The sequence below is a fragment of the Xyrauchen texanus genome, chromosome 48 (genome assembly GCF_025860055.1).
Source record: "Xyrauchen texanus isolate HMW12.3.18 chromosome 48, RBS_HiC_50CHRs, whole genome shotgun sequence".
Classification (NCBI taxonomy): Eukaryota; Metazoa; Chordata; class Actinopteri; order Cypriniformes; family Catostomidae; genus Xyrauchen; species Xyrauchen texanus.
In genome coordinates this window covers 3,374,650-3,395,248 of record NC_068323.1, presented here as the reverse complement: position 1 = coordinate 3,395,248, position 20,599 = coordinate 3,374,650, and the positions used below count along the sequence as shown (strand labels likewise).

Here is a 20,599-nt window from a genome sequence, read left to right as displayed (position 1 = left end):
AAAATTCTACAAACAATACCCCATAATGACAACGTGAAAGAGGTTTGTTTGAAATGTTTGCAAATTTATAAAAAAATAAAAACAAAAAAAATCACATAAGTACATAAGTATTCACAGCCTTTGCCATGACACTCAAAATTGAGCTCAGGTGCTTCCTGTTTCCACTGATCATCTTTGAGTTGTTTCTACAAATTGATTGGAGTCCACCTGTGGTAAATTCAGTTGACTGGACATGATTTGGAAAGACACACACCTGTCTATATAAGGTCCCACATTTAACAGTGCATGTCAGAGCACAAACCAAGCCATGAAGTCCAAGGAATTGTCTGTAGACCTCCAAGACAGGATTGTTTCAAGGCACAGATCTGGGGAAGGGTACAGAAAAATTTCTGCAGCATTGAAGGTCCCAATGAGCACAGTGGCCTCCATCATCCATAAATGCAAGAAGTTTGGAACCACCAGCACTCTTTCTAAACTGAGCAATCGGGGAGAAGGGCTTGAGTCAGGGATGTAACCAAGAACCGATGGTCACTCTGACAGAGCTCCAGCTTTCTCTGTGGAGAGAGGAGAACCTTCCAGAAGAAAAAACATCTCTGCAGCACTCCACCAATCAGGCCTGTATGGTAGAGTGGCCAGACGGATGACACCCCTCAGTAAAAGGCACATGACAGCCCACCTGGAGTTTGCCAAAAGGCACCTGAAGGACTTCAGACCATGAGAAACAAAATTCTCTGGTCTGATGAAACAAAGATTGGACTCTTTGGCCTGAATGGCAAGTGTCATGTCTGGAGGAAACCATGCACCGCTCATCACCTGGCCAATACCATCCCTACAGTGAAGCATGGTGTTGGCAGCATCATGCCGTGGTGATGTTTTTCAGCGGCAGGAACTGGGAGACTAGTCAGGATTGAGGGAAAGATGACTGCAGCAATGTACAGAGACATCCTTGATGAAAACCTGCTCCAGAGCTCTCTGGACCTCAGACTGGGGTGACGGTTTATCTAAACACACAGCCAAGATAACAAAGGAGTGGCTACGGGACAACTCTGTGAATGTCTTTGAGTGGCCCAGACTTGAACCCGATTGAACATCTCTGGAGAGATCTGAAAATGGCTGTGCACTGACGCTCCTCATCCAACCTGATGGAGCTTGAGAGGTCCTGTAAAGAAGAATGGGAGAAATTGCCCAAAAATAGGTGTGCCAAGCTTGTAGCATCATGCACAAAAAGACTTGAGGCTGTAAATGGTGCCAAAGGTGCTTCAACAAAGTATTGAGCAAAGGCTGTGAATACTTATGTACATGTGATTTCGTTCATTTTTTTTTATTTTTAATACATTTGCAAATATTTCAAACAAACTTTCACGTTGTCATTATGGGGTATTGTTTGTAGAATTTTGAGGAAAATAATGAATTTAATCCATTATGGAATAAGGCTGTAACATAACAAAATGTGGAAATAGTGAAAATAGTGAAGCGCTGTGAATATTTTCCGGATGCTCTGTACACACATATAAGAAACTTTCTAAACCTGCTAATACATGTTCAGATGAATCTGTGTGACCTTCCAGAAGAGAGGAGGGAGAACAGACTGTAGCTCTGATGGGTGCGAGATGTTCTAGGCAAACATTAATGGACTGACAATCTCAGTCACACTATAAACCCTAATAAGTTCTCAGAAATCAAAAGATTTACTCTCCTAGACTCTTCTAAAAAACACAAAACATAAAACACTAACAGGTCTCCCCCTTTCCATTCATCTTGCACAAAGACACATTATACAACACTTAATTTTGACATGAACTCTTCCTAACGAGTGTCATGCAAAGAATGCTGGAAATTAGAAATCCCTAGTTAACCAAACTCAATATTAATGTTGTCCCAACACAAATAGATTAAGTAAAGATGCATCATTTAGGGCTGTCAAATTAAAATTACAATATTCTTTGAATTTAAGGGGGGGAAAAAATTCACATTTGAATACTAAAATGAGAATTTGAATATTGGATGTGTGACAAGCACTGACAATGACTTGCTAAAACAGACACAGTGCAACAGGACAATCAGTACACGGGTGTATCATGGCGCATTTTAAAGGCTGAATTTTGACAAAGTGTCCGGGGGAAAAAATAAAAAATCGTTTCTTCATAAGTGGCTGAAAAAATAAAAACAAGACATGGCACAGCGGTCAAAGATGTCCTTCTAGCACATGCATACATTGAAAAACATGGACACGTTTGAGTAAACAGCCCCTCGAGATGGAGGTCTGTGGTGGTTGTGTCTTGACAATGCCTTGCTCTCTTATCAGCGTATCATAAGCATTAGTTACATACAACTGTATTTAATGAACACCTCTGTAGCGCTTGAGTCTGTGGTAGAACTATGGCACCAGTATAAGTACTGTGTGCAACACGGAGTTAACATACAAACATCTTTTGAAGCGTTTCTTTTCTGGTTTTACTTTTGATATGAGAGAATATAAACTGGCTAAATCTTGATCATTTTACACAATTTGTTAACCGACAGAAATGTTCAATTATCGCTATAATATGGTGCTGTTATGTGCTTTACATTGATCACCCGATAATAATTACTTGATTAAAAAAATTCCTCTATTACAAAATTGTCGAATCGACAAATCAAAAATAAGGCAAAAGAAGGCACAGTTATATGTCGCTTCTCAGGTAAATGTATCTTATTTGGAGGCTGTTTTTAGATATTTTAAAATATCTAAATATTGTGTTCAACATTCTCCAATAACAATATTTTCTTCTGCAGTATAGCTACTAATGTAAATGTAAGTATTATATATGTTGTGACAAAAATGATTGATTGGCCTATGATTTATAACCTAACAGGTGTACATTGGACCTTTGCCTCCTGTCACCCCCTCCCCACCCCTACCTCTGGCAGTTGTACAGGATGTGGTATGAATTGTTTGGTTAGCTGTTCTGATATCACCATGCTGTAGCCGAGACCATCTGTGTATTTAAAAGTGGCTAGGTCTTATCATTGCAGGTATTCAGTAAGTATTTTGTGATTTCCACTTGAGCAATGGCATCCCCCAGAAGTCCTAAAACCCCATTGGTAAATGATGTAGAAACATCTGCTAAGTTATGTTGGGCTCCGAGGAGAGGATATGGTCTATGCATAACCAAGTCTCTCCATGAACCGTTAGGAAATCTGAAATATGAATTTCATCTAGACAACACGCATTTATGTGTGTACGACTTTGACAGAACATCTCGTTCTGTTAAGTTATTCCAACAGGGGTGCTACAACGGATGAAGACCGTTGTTTGTATTTCACGGAAAAGGACTGGGATGTATTTTACAATAGTATTTGGAGGGACCTGATTGATTCTGGAGACGACCCATTATTCTGCACAGGTGTTGGTTCAACATCACCATTTCCAAGAGACCATGTGTTTGGTAACCACACTATCAAGAGGGTGGATGACCATGTATACATGCCAGCGAGGACAAACTGGGTTTTGTTTCAGTGGAAAGATGTTCCTATCCTTTTTCAAAGATAGACAAACTGTTTAAATGGAGTGATACATATGACCGATACAATAAAATTAAGGTCAGGCTGTTTGACCCCGAAAAGTGTGGGGGAGTTCGCAGGAGTGAACATGTAACACCGACCACCTTCTATAGGCCTTAAAAGCTGGTGGTGACCGACTGCATTTCAAACCAACATGTCTCAAGACTTTACTACAGACCTTCCTGGGCCCGTCGCATCACCCGATTACACGGCTACTTCAGCAAGGGGTGATGCCCCCTGTAGGGAATCCTGACATCGGCCATTGGCTCAACAAGTTTTGCATGGAGCTTGGCTACTACAATCTAACTTTCATTTCATCTTACGGATCAGGATGCCCGCTTCCGGATGCAGTGACTCTTAAGGGAGATGATGACACGGATGGCATTGTTGATGTAAAGGGGTTCAATTTTATAAAAGCAGTCATCGTGGTCATTCTGGATTATCTCATCGACGTGAAGTTAAAAGAGTTGTGCTACGGTTGTGAAGTGAATCACCCTAGTCAGATCCAGCACACGTGTTTGTATGATCCTGACAAGTATTTCCTTTACACACATTTTGAAGAAATTTCCAGTAAATTGTTTAAACCGGTGTTAAATCAAGTCATCGGCCAGGCTTTGAAACCATTGGGGTTGACACCGCATCCTCAGAGAATCCATGGAGTTGTCGAAGGCGTGTTGTGTGAATTAAGAGTGGAGCTACACATTCTACAGAGACTGCATGAAATCCGTGAGAAACTGGTGCATGATAGCGATGAACAGGCTGTCTATGACGCTGTGGACGGATGGAAAGGCTGTTTGGCTAGTTCCTTATTTTGACGCTAACATTGGTAACTGCTGCGGTGCTACTGGACTGCTTAAATTTATTCTGAGACGTCGTCTTCAATGTGAAATAGCCAATATGATGTTTAAGATCATTAATGACGAGTGTTCTGGACAAAACAAGCTTGTAAATGAACCCTATATTAACAAATGGCTGATTTGTCTAAAGAAGCACATGGACCTAGTCAGGGGTCTATCAAACGACTGGACTGAAATGATACAACTCTGTGCCTGCCAGAGTGATTCGCCCTGTGTGTTGCTTAAAAACATTCTAAATTCATTGTCTGAACGCGATAATGTCTGTAAAATTGCAGATATAATATGCTTATGTACATATGTAACTGATACGTGTGTAGCGAGTGCTAGTGTAACAGGTATTATATTTATTTATTCATTTCACTCAAAATCTCTGTCCTTGTTGTTATCATTTGTTATCAATTATTTTGTATTCTGGAAATTATTCTTTTAATATTTCATTTAATTCTTTTAATATTGATTTCTTTTAGTTGAGATGTCATGTTTCTATGGTTACATGGTCATTTTTCAGTATTGTTGTTAATGGTGCTTGGCTCCTTTTAAGATTCATGTTCCGGTCGACTGATGAGAGGTGAGTTGTGTTGGAGCTCCGTCTAAAAGGTTTTATGAGTTCTGTTTAGTGTAATAAAACATGTAATTTTGTTCTGAATGCAATTTAATCTTATTTAAATATGTATTAAGTTTGTGTGAATGATATGGAGCATGTATTTTTGGAGAGAGTTCATTAAGCAGGAGTGTGCAAGCTCTGGCTAAAATAATGATTTTCACTGATAGGTTGTTCCAGTTGTGAGAGAAGGCCACAGATTTGAGTTTGATTTATTTGTCTTTATTCATGCAGGTATGTTCTCTGTCATGCTTCTGTTAATATTATTTTGAATTTATGTAAAAAGCTTTTTTTATTTTGCTTTTTTTTTTTAATGAAATATATTGAACACAATTTAGATTTATATTTTGAAAAGTGTAAAATGTGTTCAGTTCGCAGTAAGCGCGACTGAAGAGAGGTTGGGAGTGTGTGCGAAATGTTCAGCCACTGGCTCAAGGGGCACAGCTTCACAGTTTGGACTGACAACAATACACTTACTCACATTATGACTAAACCAAAACTGTATGCCTGTGAACAAAGATGGGTTTCAAAATTAGCCTCTTATTCTTTTGACATAAATCATATTGCAGGAGTCAAGAACATTGTGGCTGATACTTTAAGCAGAGATCCATTTGCAAGGACAATTAGTCATAGGCTCATGAATGAGAGTTACAAACGCATACTGAAGTTGATGCTGTAGGAGAAGGAATACAGGATGTGTTTTGTCTGAAGGTTGAGTGTCGCAAGATGAGTAATCATGTTGGATGTCAATCAAGTTGTCATGTGCAGTCATGTGATCCAGTAGCTGTCAAGAAACTTTGCCATGTCCAAGATGACTGGGAAAGGTCAACCGTGACATGAGCAGTTCAGCTGGTGCAGTTAGTTCAGAAGATTGCAGCCACTAGCCATGGTGAACAGCCTCTGCCTATGTTCTCTAATGATGAGTTGGAAAGAAGTCAAGAGCTTGACCTTACCATTTCCAAGGTTCTCCCTTTTGTACTTCGTAAAAGACGCCCTTCAAGAAGAGAGAAAGAAAAGCTATACTACAGAGCTTTAGCCCTTGTCAAGCAATGGGATCACCTAAAAGTATGCGATGGGATTCTGTACAGGTTAACTAAGGACCCAATAAGCAGACAGAGAAGACATCAGTATGTTTTTCCTCGGAGCATGGTAGAAAAAGCTCTGCACGGTCTTCACTATCTTGCCGGTCACCAAGGACGGGCTAGAACAGTTCACTTGGCAAGACAGTGCTTTTTCTGGCCCAAGATGGAGAGCGGGATCAGAGAATATGTGAAGTGTTGCAAGAGGTGTATTCTGGCAAAAACACCTAAGCCAGCTGCTCGAGCTCCATTGGAAAGTATTCAAACTTCTGCACCTATGGAGTTGATTTGTCTTGACTTTTGGAGTGCAGAGGATAACAAGCAACGTTCAGTGGATGTGTTAGTCTTGATGGATCATTTCACTAAACTCACTCATGCCTTTCCTTGCTTTGCCATTTGATTAATGCAAGTTGCTCGAAAGTTATGGGACCATGTGTTCTGCGTGTATGGGTTCCCTGAGCGGATCCATACGGATCAAGGAACACATTTTGGGAGTGAGCTCATTGTTGAATTGCTAGCATTTTTCTGGGGTCTCAATCTCGTACAGCTGCATATCATCCTATGGGAAATGGCATCACAGAACGGTTCAACCGAACATTAGGAAATATGCTTCGCTCCTTGAGATCTAAGGATAAATGGCCACAACAAATTCCGACTCTGACCTTCGCTTACAATTCAACAATACATGAGACAACTGGTTACGCACCTTTCCAACTCATGTTTGGACGTGTCCCACGATTACCTGTGGACATAATGTTCAAGCAAGTATCGAAGGATCCAGTGATTGTTGATTTATAGCCTTTATGTCACAACGCTAATGTCTCATCTTCACGAAGCAGCTGAAATTGCTCAAAAACATGCTGTGCAAGAACAGAGGAAACAGATCCAGATTTATAACCGCAAAATTAAGGGGGTGCATTTGAACAATGGAGATAGTGCTCATTGCCAATAAAGGAGAAAGAGGAAAAAGGAAGTTTGCAGATAGATAGGAACCTACTGTGTACACCATTGTGGATGATGATCCCCAGACACACACACACATACAAAGTGAAGGATGACAAAGGGCACACTAAAGTGGTACATCGGAACATGCTCTTACACATCAGTTTCTTACCAGTGACATGTCCTGAGAATGAAACATGTGGATCAACGGTTGCCGATTGCTCAAACGATTCTGAGTGTGAGAGCCGATCAACAAATTCCACTGATTCCTTGGATGACGATGATCCTGAAAACAAAACACATTCATTAGTATTAAATGAGGAAGTTTCAAAGAGTTCAAAACCTATTAATGTACAAATGGAACAGGATGAACGTGATGACACTTAATGTGTTAATTCTGGTCAAGACAGTCAAAACCAGATGCTCCTTGATAAATCATTGAACACAGGAAATTCTGATTGTGACCGCATCATCGGCAACATCTCATTTTACCAATTCAGGTATTACTGACTCTGATTTACCTGTCTGTGATGTGTCAATACCAGTTCCTGAACAAGCGCAAGGCACAATTACAACACGGGCTGGTAGAGTAGTAAAAAAAAGTCAACCATCTGATTGAGACCGTGGCCCAAAAGCCAATTAAAATAGCAAACTTGTCAAACAGATTCAAGAAAGAGTCACAGTCCCTTTTAAGCCAATTCAAATTTTCGTGATTCGGTAGGAAGATAACTAAGTTTTCTTTTTGGGTTACATTTTTCATTAAGTGATATAAGAATAATGTTAGTGAGGATTTGTTGCAAAGGTTAAGTGTGGTATGGTGTGTATATAAGAGGTTTTGAGGTTTGATCACCCTTAAATTTCTCTGTATCTGTCAAGACAGGTAGCATTCATTGCTGTAACTATGGTATATTTGCATTGTGATTCTTTAGGAAATTCTCTTAATCTCATGCAGAATTCTGGTGAAATGAGGGGAGGTGAATGTAACTGGTGTTTTATTTATTAATTTCGGCTGGGTGGCTGTGGCTCAGTTGGTAGAGCGGGTCGGCCACTAATCGTTGGTGGTTTGAATCCCGGCCCACACGACTCCACATGCCGAAGTGTCCTTGGGCAAGACACTGAACCCCAAGTTACTCCCAATGTAGCTCTGCTGCCATTGGTGTATGAATGTGTGTGTGTGTGTGTATGGGTGAATGAGACGTAGTGTAAAGCGCTTTGAATACCGCTAAGGCTTTAGAAGGCGCTATATAAGTGCAGACCATTTACCATTTTACTCAATCTCTGTCCTTGTTATTATCATTTGTTATATTTATATAATTATTTTGTATTCTGGAAATTATTCTGTTAATTTAATTTATTCTTTTAATATTGATTTCTTTTAATTGAGATGTCATGTTTCTATGGTTATATGGTCATTTTTCAGTATTGTTAATAATGGTGCGTGGCTCCTTTAAGATTCATGTTCCGGTTCCGGTCGACTGATGAGAGGTGAGTTGCGTTGGAGCTCCGTCTAAAAAGGCCACAGATTCAAGTTTGATTTATTTGTCTTTATTCATGCAGGTATGTTCTCTTTCATGCTTCTGTTAATATTATTTTGAATTTATGTAAAAAGCTTTTTTGTTTTGCTTTTTTTTTTTGGATGAAATATATTGAATACAATTTAGATTTACATTTTGAAAAGTGTAAAATGTGTTCAGTTCGCGGTAAGCGCGACTGAAGAGAGGTTGGTGTTCCAATTGTGAGCGAAGGCCACAGATTCGAGTTTGATTTATTTGTCTTTATTCATGCAGAATAAAATCTGGCCTGAGTAATTCCTGTTGCCTGGTCTTGTTCATTTATACACAACGCAGAGCTGACCAGGACCGGTCACACAAGATATGTCTTTGAAAAATATTGATACTCTGGTTAATTACCTGATTGACCAAAGTGCTGATACATGTGTTAATTTCCTACAATATCTCGACATTGCTTGATGTTGGTGTTTCTATTTTAACTGTTTAAGCATGCATTGTGCTGTGTGATTAACCCTGATTTAAAATAAAAGTGTGTTTTTATAGAATCACTGTTTCATTATTTACGTGGTGTCTGATCTGATAACATGACTGAGCAACTGCATAAGGTGTACTACACCCCATCAAACCCCGGCTCTTTAGGGGGTGTAAATGGATTAAAACGTGGTGTATTAGAGGAAAGTTGTGATTTGCCAAGTGATAAAGAAGTTTCAGACTGGTTAATCAGTCAAGATGCTTATACACTCCACAGACCACTACGCCATCATTTTAAAAGGACTAGGGTCATTGATTATGGTATTGATACACGGTTTCAAATGGACCTGGTAGATATGTCAATATATTCTATGGAAAATGACAATACTAAATTTCTGTTTACATGTATAGACGTGTTTAGCAAATATGCATGGGTACGTTGTATAAAGAACAGGACTGGAATGGCTGGTGGCCAATGCATTTAATTCAATACTACAAGAGGGTAGAGTTCCTCAGAAAATTCAGACTGACAAGGGGAAGGAATTTTTCAACAAGCATTTCCAACAACTAACTAAAAAGCACAGTATTTACCATTTCAGCATGGGGAGTGAATTGAAGGCAAGCGTTATTGAACGCTTTAATAGAACGTAAAAAAACGGATGTGGCGGTGTTTAACAGCTATAAACTCTAAATGCTACATCAATATTTTACAAGACATTATTCAAAGATACAACAGTAGTTATCACAGAAGTATTAAAATGAGGCCTGTAGATGTCAACAAAGAAAACGAACCGGTCGTCTATGACAATTTGTATAGTAATGTGTGTAATAAAACAGCTGTATTTAAATACAAAATCGGTGACGTGGTTAGAATATCAAAGATGAGGGGGCCTTTTACCAAGGGGTGTGAACAAAACTACACAGATGAGTTCTTCACTATAACCGAATGTATACCACGTCAACCAGCCATCTACAAACTATCTGATTATGATGGTGACGTTATCGATGGATCATTTTATGAAGAGGAGCTACAAAAAATTATTGTGGACAAGGACAAATCTTTTAAAGTGGAAAAGATATTAGACAAGAAGAAGCACAGTAAAAGAACCATGGTGCTCGTACGGTGGGTGGGATGGCCTCCGAAGTTTGACAGCTGGGTTAATGAAAAAGATGTTGTAAATCTACAGAACTCTTAAAGCATATAAATATATACATTTGTTACCTGAGTTCATTTCTGCAGTAAACAGTCATGGATGAAGCAGGGTTTTATGTCACATTGCTATGCAATGCTTCATTAGATCTTTACCCCGAAAACCGAATTTCAAATTACAGAACAAGATTAGCCAAACCTATAAACTTAAAAGGTCATTGGGAGGTGGGTGTGGCTGAAATTGATTACCCTAGATCATGGTACACTATTACTGATGATGATGGTATACCAAGTATAAAATGAAGTAAATTGTGGTCTTTTCGATATGTTTTAAACATTCTGCAACCTTAACCACATAAATCTTGACATGTAAAACTGGTATACATCTCTCCTTTAAAACTTGAGATATGTAATGTAATATCCATTAAGAAGCGTAAAAGAGTTTCTAACAGTGTTAAAACTTGGCTGTCCTTTGAAAAAAATGACCAGAATGAATTTGAATACAAGCTATTAAACAGAACCAAAAACATGCTGTATCCAAATGTCTTCTGTTGATTAATCCAATAGTTAGAGCTCGACACTCTGCGTGTCATTTTCTTTGGTTCGATCTCCATTAATATTTTCTGCATTGCATCAAAAGTGTATTTGAGCTCAATTGGATAGCTCAAGTTAAGAGCATAGATGAGGTCAAACATCATAGCAAATGCATGTGCAACTGATGGTAACTCATGAAGGACTTCCACACCTTCAGTAACAGTCCCGATTTCATGTGGTGACTGGAGAGGATCCTCCTCCTCTGATGACAAACACTGCCATTGTACACCTCTCAAGCTCTGTTTCAGCTTCATCCTTCTGAACAATAAAAGACAAGACATTTATTAGATCGTTATTGTGATGAAACGCGTGTCTGATGTAACAATATAAAAATAATTATCTTCACAAATCTCCCAATCAAATCTCAATGAAAAAAACTTCAATTGGGGTTCTAGTGATGCAAAAATGTAATGACTTGCAAAGTCCAGCAGAGTTAACGAAGGCTCCTCCAAGTAATTTTCCTCATAGCAAACATTTGACTTCATCACAAATAAAGCATTGGTACAAGTATTAATAATAGCTATGCTCCAAAACCTTTTGACATCTGCTGTGACAAAAAATATTAAATAGTACAATGCAGTAGTATACATTTACTTCAATTAAGATTCACTACAATGTTAAAAGATAAAACTGCCTTGTGTTTTCGTATTTTCATTCATTTCATAATCTGGTCACAGACGGACACTTTCCACAATGCAATATTTGGATATAATCTCCAGTTTATGTCCAGGTTTTCACTGCTGCTGCTCTGAAGTAGAAAATATTTCACACTGTAATTAAAATATCTTGATTATTACAAAATAAAAACCAGCTCAGAAAACTTTGTCTGACGAGGACAGACGAGTATGGGATGATTTTGGTCTCATTATGATTAATGAATGCACACACAATTATGCATGTACTAGATAAATGTTGTGAATGTATTTTACTAACCACAAACAAATGCCATTTGATTTGAATCTGTGGAATTCGGGATTGAATGATTGTGCAGCGATTTGTACAAATACAGACAGGCCTACTTGCAAAAAAACTTGTTCTGTTCTACATTAATAAATCAAAAATTGCTCATGCAAAAATGAATCCGTGCATTTCTGGATCAGGCGACACGCGTGCATTTATTGATTCCTTGTTCGAGTCGATCCTGTTCGGTTCATTTGGATTTTGAGACTTGCTTTTCGTATTTTCAGCATTGACGATCCACACGCAACTGAAAGGCAAGGCAGGCAGCTACCACTAGATGGCAGTCGCAGAATTACCGAGTTAGTCTGCCCTGGTTTGAGAACAGGTGATAATGGACATTGTTCGCATTCTCCCGAAGAACCTTTAAAACATGGATAATACCATTTGAAACCAACAAGCTGGTTGGGTAAGTAAAACAAATTTTAACTACATAACTGGATGACAAATCTTCAAGCTTAACTAGAACATGACTTGAATGGTGCGTTTCCCAAAAGTATTGTTTGTCAAGTAGTAGGCTACGCAAATTCCATAATTTCCAGCATCGTAGCCTTATCGTAATGAAGTTAATGTATACTCCTTCGTATAACTTTTAGTTTTTACATGTATGTAAAACATGGTCTATTTTATAGTGAGTACAAATCATCTGCAGATGATGACCTTGTGCCTTAAGTGTCCCTTTAATCAATCTGTAGCCTGCATGTGGCATTCTTTCTTTGACTTGGGAAACAAGTCCATCAAGTTCTGCATCAGTGCAGGTACTGTACAGTTCCCTGACTGATAGATTGTTTTCGGCCATCCTCCTAAAGAGTGTAGCCTGGGAAACACCCAGCAAATTTGAAACAGTTGTAACAGGGAGTCGAATCTCCAGAAGATAGGCCATGTGATCAGTAGGCACTACAATCCTTGGACGCCCACTTGCAATTTGTCTTTCCACCTGAACAACTGATTGTGAAATTTGAGCACGTCTGTGATTCTGGATTGCATTATGGAGTTCAGTTAATCTTTCTGTCACATCCTGAGACACATGGACATGCTGTGCCACAGCATCGAGAAATACTACTTCCTGCCTACAAACAAAATCCAAATAGTCAATGTCAATTTGGGGTTGCTGAAGAGCATGTGTAATCTGTGCAAGTAATCTCTCCAGAATGTGGTCATGTAGTAATTCCTAAAGTGAAATGGAAAGAGACATGGAAAAATTATGAATGATTTGTACTCACTATAAAATAGACCATATTTTACATACATGTAAAAACTAAAAGTTATACGAAGGAGTAAACATTAACTTCATTACGATTAGGCTACGATGCTGGAAATGACGGAATTTGCGTAGCCTACTACTTGACAAACAATACTTTTGGGAAACGCACCATTCAAGTCATGTTCTAGTTAAGCTTGAAGATTTGTCATCCAGTTATGTAGTTAAAATTTGTTTTACTTACCCAACCAGCTTGTTGGTTTAAAATGGTATTATCCATGTTTTAAAGGTTCTTCGGGAGAATGCGAACAATGTCCATTATCACCTGTTCTCAAACCAGGGCAGACTAACTCGGTAATTCTGCGACTGCCATCTAGCTGCCTGCCTTGCCTTTCAGTTGCATGTGGTTCGTCAATGCTGAAAATGTGGAAAGCAAGTCTCATAATCCAAATTAACCGAACACGATCGATTCGAACAAAATGTCAATAAAAGTCTTCTGATCCATAAATGCACGGATTCATTTTTGCATGAGCAATTTTTGATTTATTAATGTAGAACAGAACAAGTTTATTTGGAAATATGTCTGTATTTGTACAAATCGCTGCACAATCATTCAATCCCGAATTCCACAGATTCAAATCAAATGGCATTTGTTTGTGGTTAGTAAAATACATTCACAACATTTATCTAGTACATGCATAATTGTGTGTGCATTCATTAATCATAATGAGACCAAAATCATCCCATAGACAAGGAGTGAGGATCTACACGCAGTTTATTGACATTAACAAGGACAAACGACTGGAAAAAAGAGGAACAAACAAAACATCCGTGGGAGCCGTGGAAGGCTCTGGAGTTGAAGCCGTGGAAGGCTCTGGAGGTGGAGCCGTGGAAGGCTCTGGAGGTGGAGCCGTGGAAGGCTCGAGAGGCGGAGACCTGGAAGGCTCAAGAGGTGGAGCCGTAGAAGGCAGAGCCGTGGAAGGCACGAGAGGCAGAGCTGTGGGAGGCTCGAGAGGTGGAGCCGTGGGAGGCTCGAGAGGCGGAGCCATGGAAGGCTCTGGAGTTGAAGCCGTGGAAGGCTCGAGAGGCAGAGCCGTGGGAGGCTCGAGAGGCTTAGCCCTTGGAGGCTCAAGAGGTGGAGCCCTGGAAGGCTCAAGGATGACCTCAGAGGACGCGAGCACTAGCAGAGACTGGGAAGAAGGTGCCCTCTTCCTTCTCTTTCTTCTTTGGCCAGCAGGGATCGTGGTCCTGGTGACAATCGAGGCTACAGGTGCTGGCGATGGCTCTGGGACAGTCGAGGCTACAGGCGCTGGCTCTGGGACGGTCGGATATAAACAAGAGGAACAAAATATAAACAAGAGGAACATCCACGAAGGGTACGGGCAGGAACAGACATTACCTAACATTTAACACCCAACAAAGACTGAACAAACAACAGGGCTTAAATACACAGGGATAATGATTAACAGGTGAGAACAATCAAGCTGGCAGTGATGAGGGCAGGGAATTTTGGGAAGTTAGTCCGGGAGAAATGGCAAGGGAGAAACACAGGGCTGACAACAGGGAATCATGACATAACCCCCCCTCAAAGGAGCGGATTCTAGACACTCCTAACAAATGAAAAACAAATCGTCCAAGGAGTGAAGGGAGAGCTCAGGGTAGGCAGGCAGTCCACGGGGGGCACAAGGGGTAAGCAGGCAGTCCACGGGGGGCACAAGGGGCAAACAGGTAGAGACCGGGAGGTAGGGCCAGGATGGAGCCGGGGACCAGGGAGACCAAAGAAAGTCAGGCGGATGGTCAGGAGACCAAGGGGATGACCTAAAGGTTGGGGCTGGGTCAGGAGGTCGGGGAGGCGGCCAGAGGACGGGGAGTGGGTCAGGAGGCCTAGGAGGCGGCCACAGGACAGAGACTGGGTCAGGAGGCCTGGGAGGCGACCACAGGACAGGGACTGGGTCAAGAGGCCTCGGAGGCGGCCACAGGACAGGGACTGGGTCAGGAGGCCTTGGAGGTGGCCACAGGGACTGGGTCAGGAGACCCGGGAGGTGGCCATAGGACCACAGCCATGGAGAACTCAGAGGGCGGAGCCATGGGAGATTCAGCTGGCAGAGCCATGGAAGGCTCAGGAGGCAGAGCCATAGAAGGTTCTGGGGACAGGGCCGTGGAAGGCTCAGGAGGCGAAGCCAGGGAGGACTTCGAGGGTGGAGCCGTGGTAGGCGGAGCCATGGAGAACTCCGGGGGCGAAGCCGTGGGAGGCTCGAGAGGCGGAGCCGTGGAAGGCTCTGGAGTTGAAGCCGTGGAAGGCTCTGGAGGCAGAGCCGTGGAAGGCTCAAGAGGCGGAGACCTGGAAGGCTCAAGAGGCGGAGCTGTAGAAGGCAGAGCCGTGGAAGGCTTAAGAGGCGGAGTCGTGGGAGGTGTGGGAGGCTCGAGAGGCGGAGCCGTGTAAAGCTCTGGATTTGAAGCCATGGAAGACTATGGTGGCGGAGCCGTGGAAGGCTCGTGAGGCGAAGCCGTGGAAGGCTCGGGAGGCGGAGCCCTGGAAGGCTCAAGGATGACCTCAGAGGACGCGAGCATTAGCAGAGACTGGGAAGAAGGTGCCCTCTTCCTTCTTTTTCTTCTTTGGCAAGCAGGGAGCATGGTCCTGGTGACAGTCGAGGCTACAGGTGCTGGCTCTGGCTCTGGGACGGTCCAGGCTACAGGCGCTGGCTCTGGGATGGTCGAGGCTACAGGCGCTGGCTCTGCGACGGTCGAGGCTACAGGCGCTGGCTCTGCGACGGTCGAAGCTACAGGCGCTGGCTCTGGAAGGCTCCAGAGGCGGAGCCGTGGAAGGCTTCAGAGGTGGAGACCTGGAAGGCTCGAGAGGCGGAGCCGTAGAAGGCGGAGCCGTGGAAGGCTGGAGAGGTGGAGCCGTGGAAGGCTGGAGAGGCGGAGCCATGGAAGGCTGGAGAGGCGGAGGCGTGGAAGGCTCTGGAGGCGGAGCCGTGGGAGGCTCGAGAGGCGGAGCCCTGGGAGGCTCAAGGATGACCTCAGAGGACGCGAGCTCTAGCAGAGACTGGGAAGAAGGTGCCCCTTCTCTTTCCTCTTTGGCCAGCAGGGAGCGTGGTCCTGGTGACAGTCGAGGCAACAGTTGATGGCTCTGGGACGGTCGAGGCTACAGGCGCTGGCTCTGGGACTGTCGAGGCTACAGGCGCTGGCTCTGGCTCTGGGATGGTCGAGGCTACAGGCGCTGGCTCTGGGACGGTCGAGGCTACAGGCGCTAGCTCTGGCTCTGGGACGGTCGAGGCTACAGGTGCTGGCTCTAATGTATAATTGTATGGAGTGATTAAAGGCTAAGGGGACATTCTTAGAAAAGAGGTTTCATTGTCTGACAATTAAATAGAAATTGATAAAAGCAAGTTAAAAAAAATTATTTCTCCAACATTTTAACCCCACACCCATATAATACAACCTTAAAAATGTATGTATCTCTTCAGAGAGATGAGGCGCCATCCACCAAACATGTAGTAATTCAGAGGGTAGGGATCTGTCAGTTCATGCACCCCAATAAGCCTTAGTTCTCTAGCAGTAGATATGACCAAGTCATAAGCTCGATAATGTTCCAAGTACCAGGCATCCAATTTCTTGACAATTAAAAATAGTCTCTCTTGTAGAATAATCATGTGAACTATTTCACTATTATGGTCTTCCAAAACACTGGAAGACCAGCCAGCAAACCATGGGCTACCACCATCCCAATCCTGTAGCTGAAGCTATTGTAGGATGCATTTTTTGCAAGGTTCACAGTGTCCATATGTGGGTGTTTCTCTTTAACTGCCAGTGCAATATCCTCTTTAATAACATCCAGGGGAAGCATTGAAACATCAGTAACCTCCAAAGATGGCTTAGAAAATCTACACATGTGCAGGTTATGTGCAGTCTGAAACTGGTGCCTTTGAGCTAATGAATACAGTACATTTTTGTAACAGTTTGCATGTCGCATTACTCTTTTGAAGAAGCTATGTTATGCTTCAAATCTCATAGTCCATAGTGCAACAAGGGGGCCAAACTGGCGTATCAACTGTGGATAATGCTTCAAGTAATGATGTTTGGGACAAATTCTTTCATGGGGGAAAACTTCTTGGAATACTGTCCTGTGTTCAGATATCTTGAAGTCAAGATAAGAAATAGAGTCCTCAGTGTGAAAAGGTGCAACAACAAGTTCTACAATATCCTTTAATTCACAAAGCACTTGCCGCGCTGGTTCGTTTTAAGATTTCTATTGAATTTTCTTCAATAGCTTTCAGATGAGAAGTATGAATGTCCTTGCTTCTTAGACAAAATGCTCCTGACTTGACTTCTTTTGTTTGAATGTCTTCATTTTCTGCTGTACAAAATCTGCAAACATATTTACCTGAAAAACTTTCCACAAAACCTGCTATACTGTGGGACCCAAGATGATATGCTACTACACAATGAACAAAGCCTTTCACGGTTTTTCCCAACTTGGCAATAAACAGTCCTTGTTGTTCTAATATAATGAGATAATAAAAAAACGGCTTCAATACACGGTCATAACCATAGCACTTAACATCCTCACTATGAATAAGTGCAGCTAATATATATTGAACAGCGATGAGTGAAAACTAGCTGGTAAGTTCCCCAATGCCCAAATATATTCCACAGATTGTATGTTTTTTTCTGGAGGTGCCGAGTGGATTACAGATTTCAAAATCATCTATATACAAAATAAATGAAATGGCACACTCCTTTGACAACTGCAAACTTTCTTTGTAATTAATACCATCATAAAAGTATTTATTCTGAATTGTATCAGACTGAATTTGATGGGGAGATTTCAAATTGATTGTTTCATCCAAAAAAGTTCTACAATGTAGGATCTGTTGTAAAGATTGTAGTATAGAGATGTATTGAAAGGATTTTCTGTTTTGGGAGTCAAGCACAAATTCTGTAGTTTCTACAATATTAAAATGTTTTTTGTAGTAGGTTTTTCACTTCCAGGCAGTGGAAAGAGGGCCGTGACCACCAAAAGAAGCTGTAACTGGATTTGACTTACAAAGAGTCGATGTTAGCTCTTGAAGAACAGTTTTATCTACTTGACAGTTCCCATTCTGTAAGTGCTGAGCTAAGGTGTGATGGATTAGAGGGACAGAAGCAGTGCTTAAATAGTTAAACTCTTGCAAAAGATCATCAACAGCCACACTAGGAACAAGATAAATATGTTCTAGCTTCAGTAAGAGAGAGGCAACTTTGAGCTCAACATTACGTTGCAAGTCATTTAAATCCTGAACATGAAAACTAGAATCACCCGAGTCCTCTGTACTTAAATCATCTGAGGGCTCAGTACCAACATTATCAATCTGGATACTGTCAGAATAATGACTTTCAACAGAAAGATCTAAGCTTGACCCCTGTTTCTCAAGTATTCCAGGCTTTAAGTCATTTACTGAACAATCCTTATGATTTCTGCTTCTGTGAGTTTGAAACGAACCATAAATATTTGTTTTGTATGAACACCCCTGAAACACACAAACAACTGTTTCGCTGTTTTGCAGGTGCTGCGCTATATGTTGAAAATAGTCTATTAAATTTGAACGTTGATTGCAACTGCATAAGAGACATTTAAATGTGGTCAGTTCAGTTTGGGAGGATGACTGATGACATCTTGACAAGTGGCTCAATAGTGCATTGCAAGTCTTGCAGGTACATGGACATTTGAAATAGATGCATGGATAGGAATAGTGTCTTCCATAATGTCTGTGTTCAAGCTTATAATGTTTAAGAAGCTCAGATCTTCGTGAAACAGAAGTACCACAGTCGTTGCATTTCCACATTCATCAGAAGACTAGGAGGGGGAAAAAAACACCTTACCCATTTGCCACTGAATACAATTTAAAAAAAATGCAGCATAGTACATTTGCATTTTATTGATAGAAATATTTAAGTTTGTTGTCAGTTATTATTATTTTTTATGTATTTTAGGAAATTATAGAACATTAAAAAAAAGTACAGTGAAGGAAATTCAGTTACTACTTCAGCAGGAAAGCAATGCTTTTCAAACCAAGTAGATATTAATTTCATTTGACTCGTTCATAGAGTATAAATCTTTCAAGAGGGATCATTATTTGTTTCCATAAATATTTTGAATTTATCAAGCAATGCTGAAAATATGCAAACTCTGCAATGATTCAAAAGCTGAAATAGGTAAATAGGCTTTAAAAAAAAAACATAGTGGTTACTTTCTTTGCAAGATAACAGCAGTCATTCTCTTTTAACGTTAATATTTTAGATTGATTTTTAAGGATATTTCAAACTACATTAAATTACTTACAATTGTATTTATTGTTATTGTCTGGTCAAATGAACTTCCATTACATTACATTACATTTGTTTTGATTTGTGTTTGCAATTATTTAAAAATAAATATAAAAATACTAATGTGAAGTGAACGTGCCATTCAATTTTCATACTGTCATGTAATTTCCACTACATTACAACTGCAAGTGAAATTGCTGAATTTATATTTACATACTATATTAGTAAGTATACATATGTGGTAAGCTCCGAGCTATTCTCTAAAGTGCAGCATTTCTATTTTGTATTTAAACATACATGCAAATAAAGTTCACAGTTGTTCATTCTGGGACTTTCCAACTTCAGTAATTTGTCTAAAATTGCGATCTATTCAGGATACAACAGCAAACCTGTTAACACAAAAGGAAAGGTCAGATTTCACATTTAGTTTTTTGATGGGACAGTTTGCATAACTGTCACTGCAGACTTATTTATTAACTAGACCTTAGACATAGTGATGGTATTGTACTATATACTTCATTTATACTGACAGATAAATGGAATAAGAATTGTTCCTCTTCAGTCAGTAATCATCGTCTAGTACGTAATCATAAAAATGACACATAAAATAATATTTATATTTATATCCCTATATTTAAACAATCATAGCGGAGAATGGTGAAGACTATATAGATTTGAATAATACACTACTTTACATGCGTGTTAAAATCACAAATCCGGACGGTTCAAATATCAGAGATGGGACGCCTGTTGGACTGGTCAATTATCCAGGAAACACTATTTTTTCACAGGTTGATGTATCACTTGGTGATAGGTTAATTTCACAGAGTACAAACACGTACCCTTATCGATGCATTATAGAATGCCTTTTAAACTATGGTAAAGATACACCAGAAAGTGTTTTCACAGACCCGCTGAACACAGCATGATAAGTTCAGACTCAAACAACACGAATGCAATATAAACATTTATCTACACAATCATTTGCATTATAGGCTTTTATAATGCAACATAAAATAAAGATTGATTAAAATAAATCTGACCAAATCCAGACAATCTGAGATTATTTATCATTTGTTTATAGGGCTGCAACTAACGATTATTTTGATAATCGACTAATCTAACGATTATAACGATTATTCAGTTGATTATTGCAACGATTAATCATTAGTTCTTATCAGATTATTCAGCTTGTGCCCGAGTTAAGAGGTTGTATTAAATGTGCTTAATAACAATAAAGACAAAAATCATCTTTTAAAAATACCTCTAAATGACATCCACTGAATTAAATGAAAAAACTAAAGTAAAAATTCACTGCATTAATCCTCTTATCATCAAGTGTTTTTGTCTTGTTTTCCACATATTCTCTAACAGCAAGTCTAAA

At 40.4% G+C, this 20,599-nt stretch overlaps 2 protein-coding genes across 3 annotated transcripts in view; one reads left to right on the top strand and one right to left on the bottom strand.

The window, feature by feature from the left end:
- LOC127639469 (uncharacterized) overlaps nt 1-20,599 on the bottom strand; it is an 808,968-nt gene that overhangs the window by 395,078 nt on the left and 393,291 nt on the right. The window lies entirely within an intron of this gene.
- Nucleotides 1-20,599, top strand: part of LOC127639744 (golgin subfamily A member 6-like protein 6) — a 188,633-nt gene that overhangs the window by 8,656 nt on the left and 159,378 nt on the right. The window lies entirely within an intron of this gene.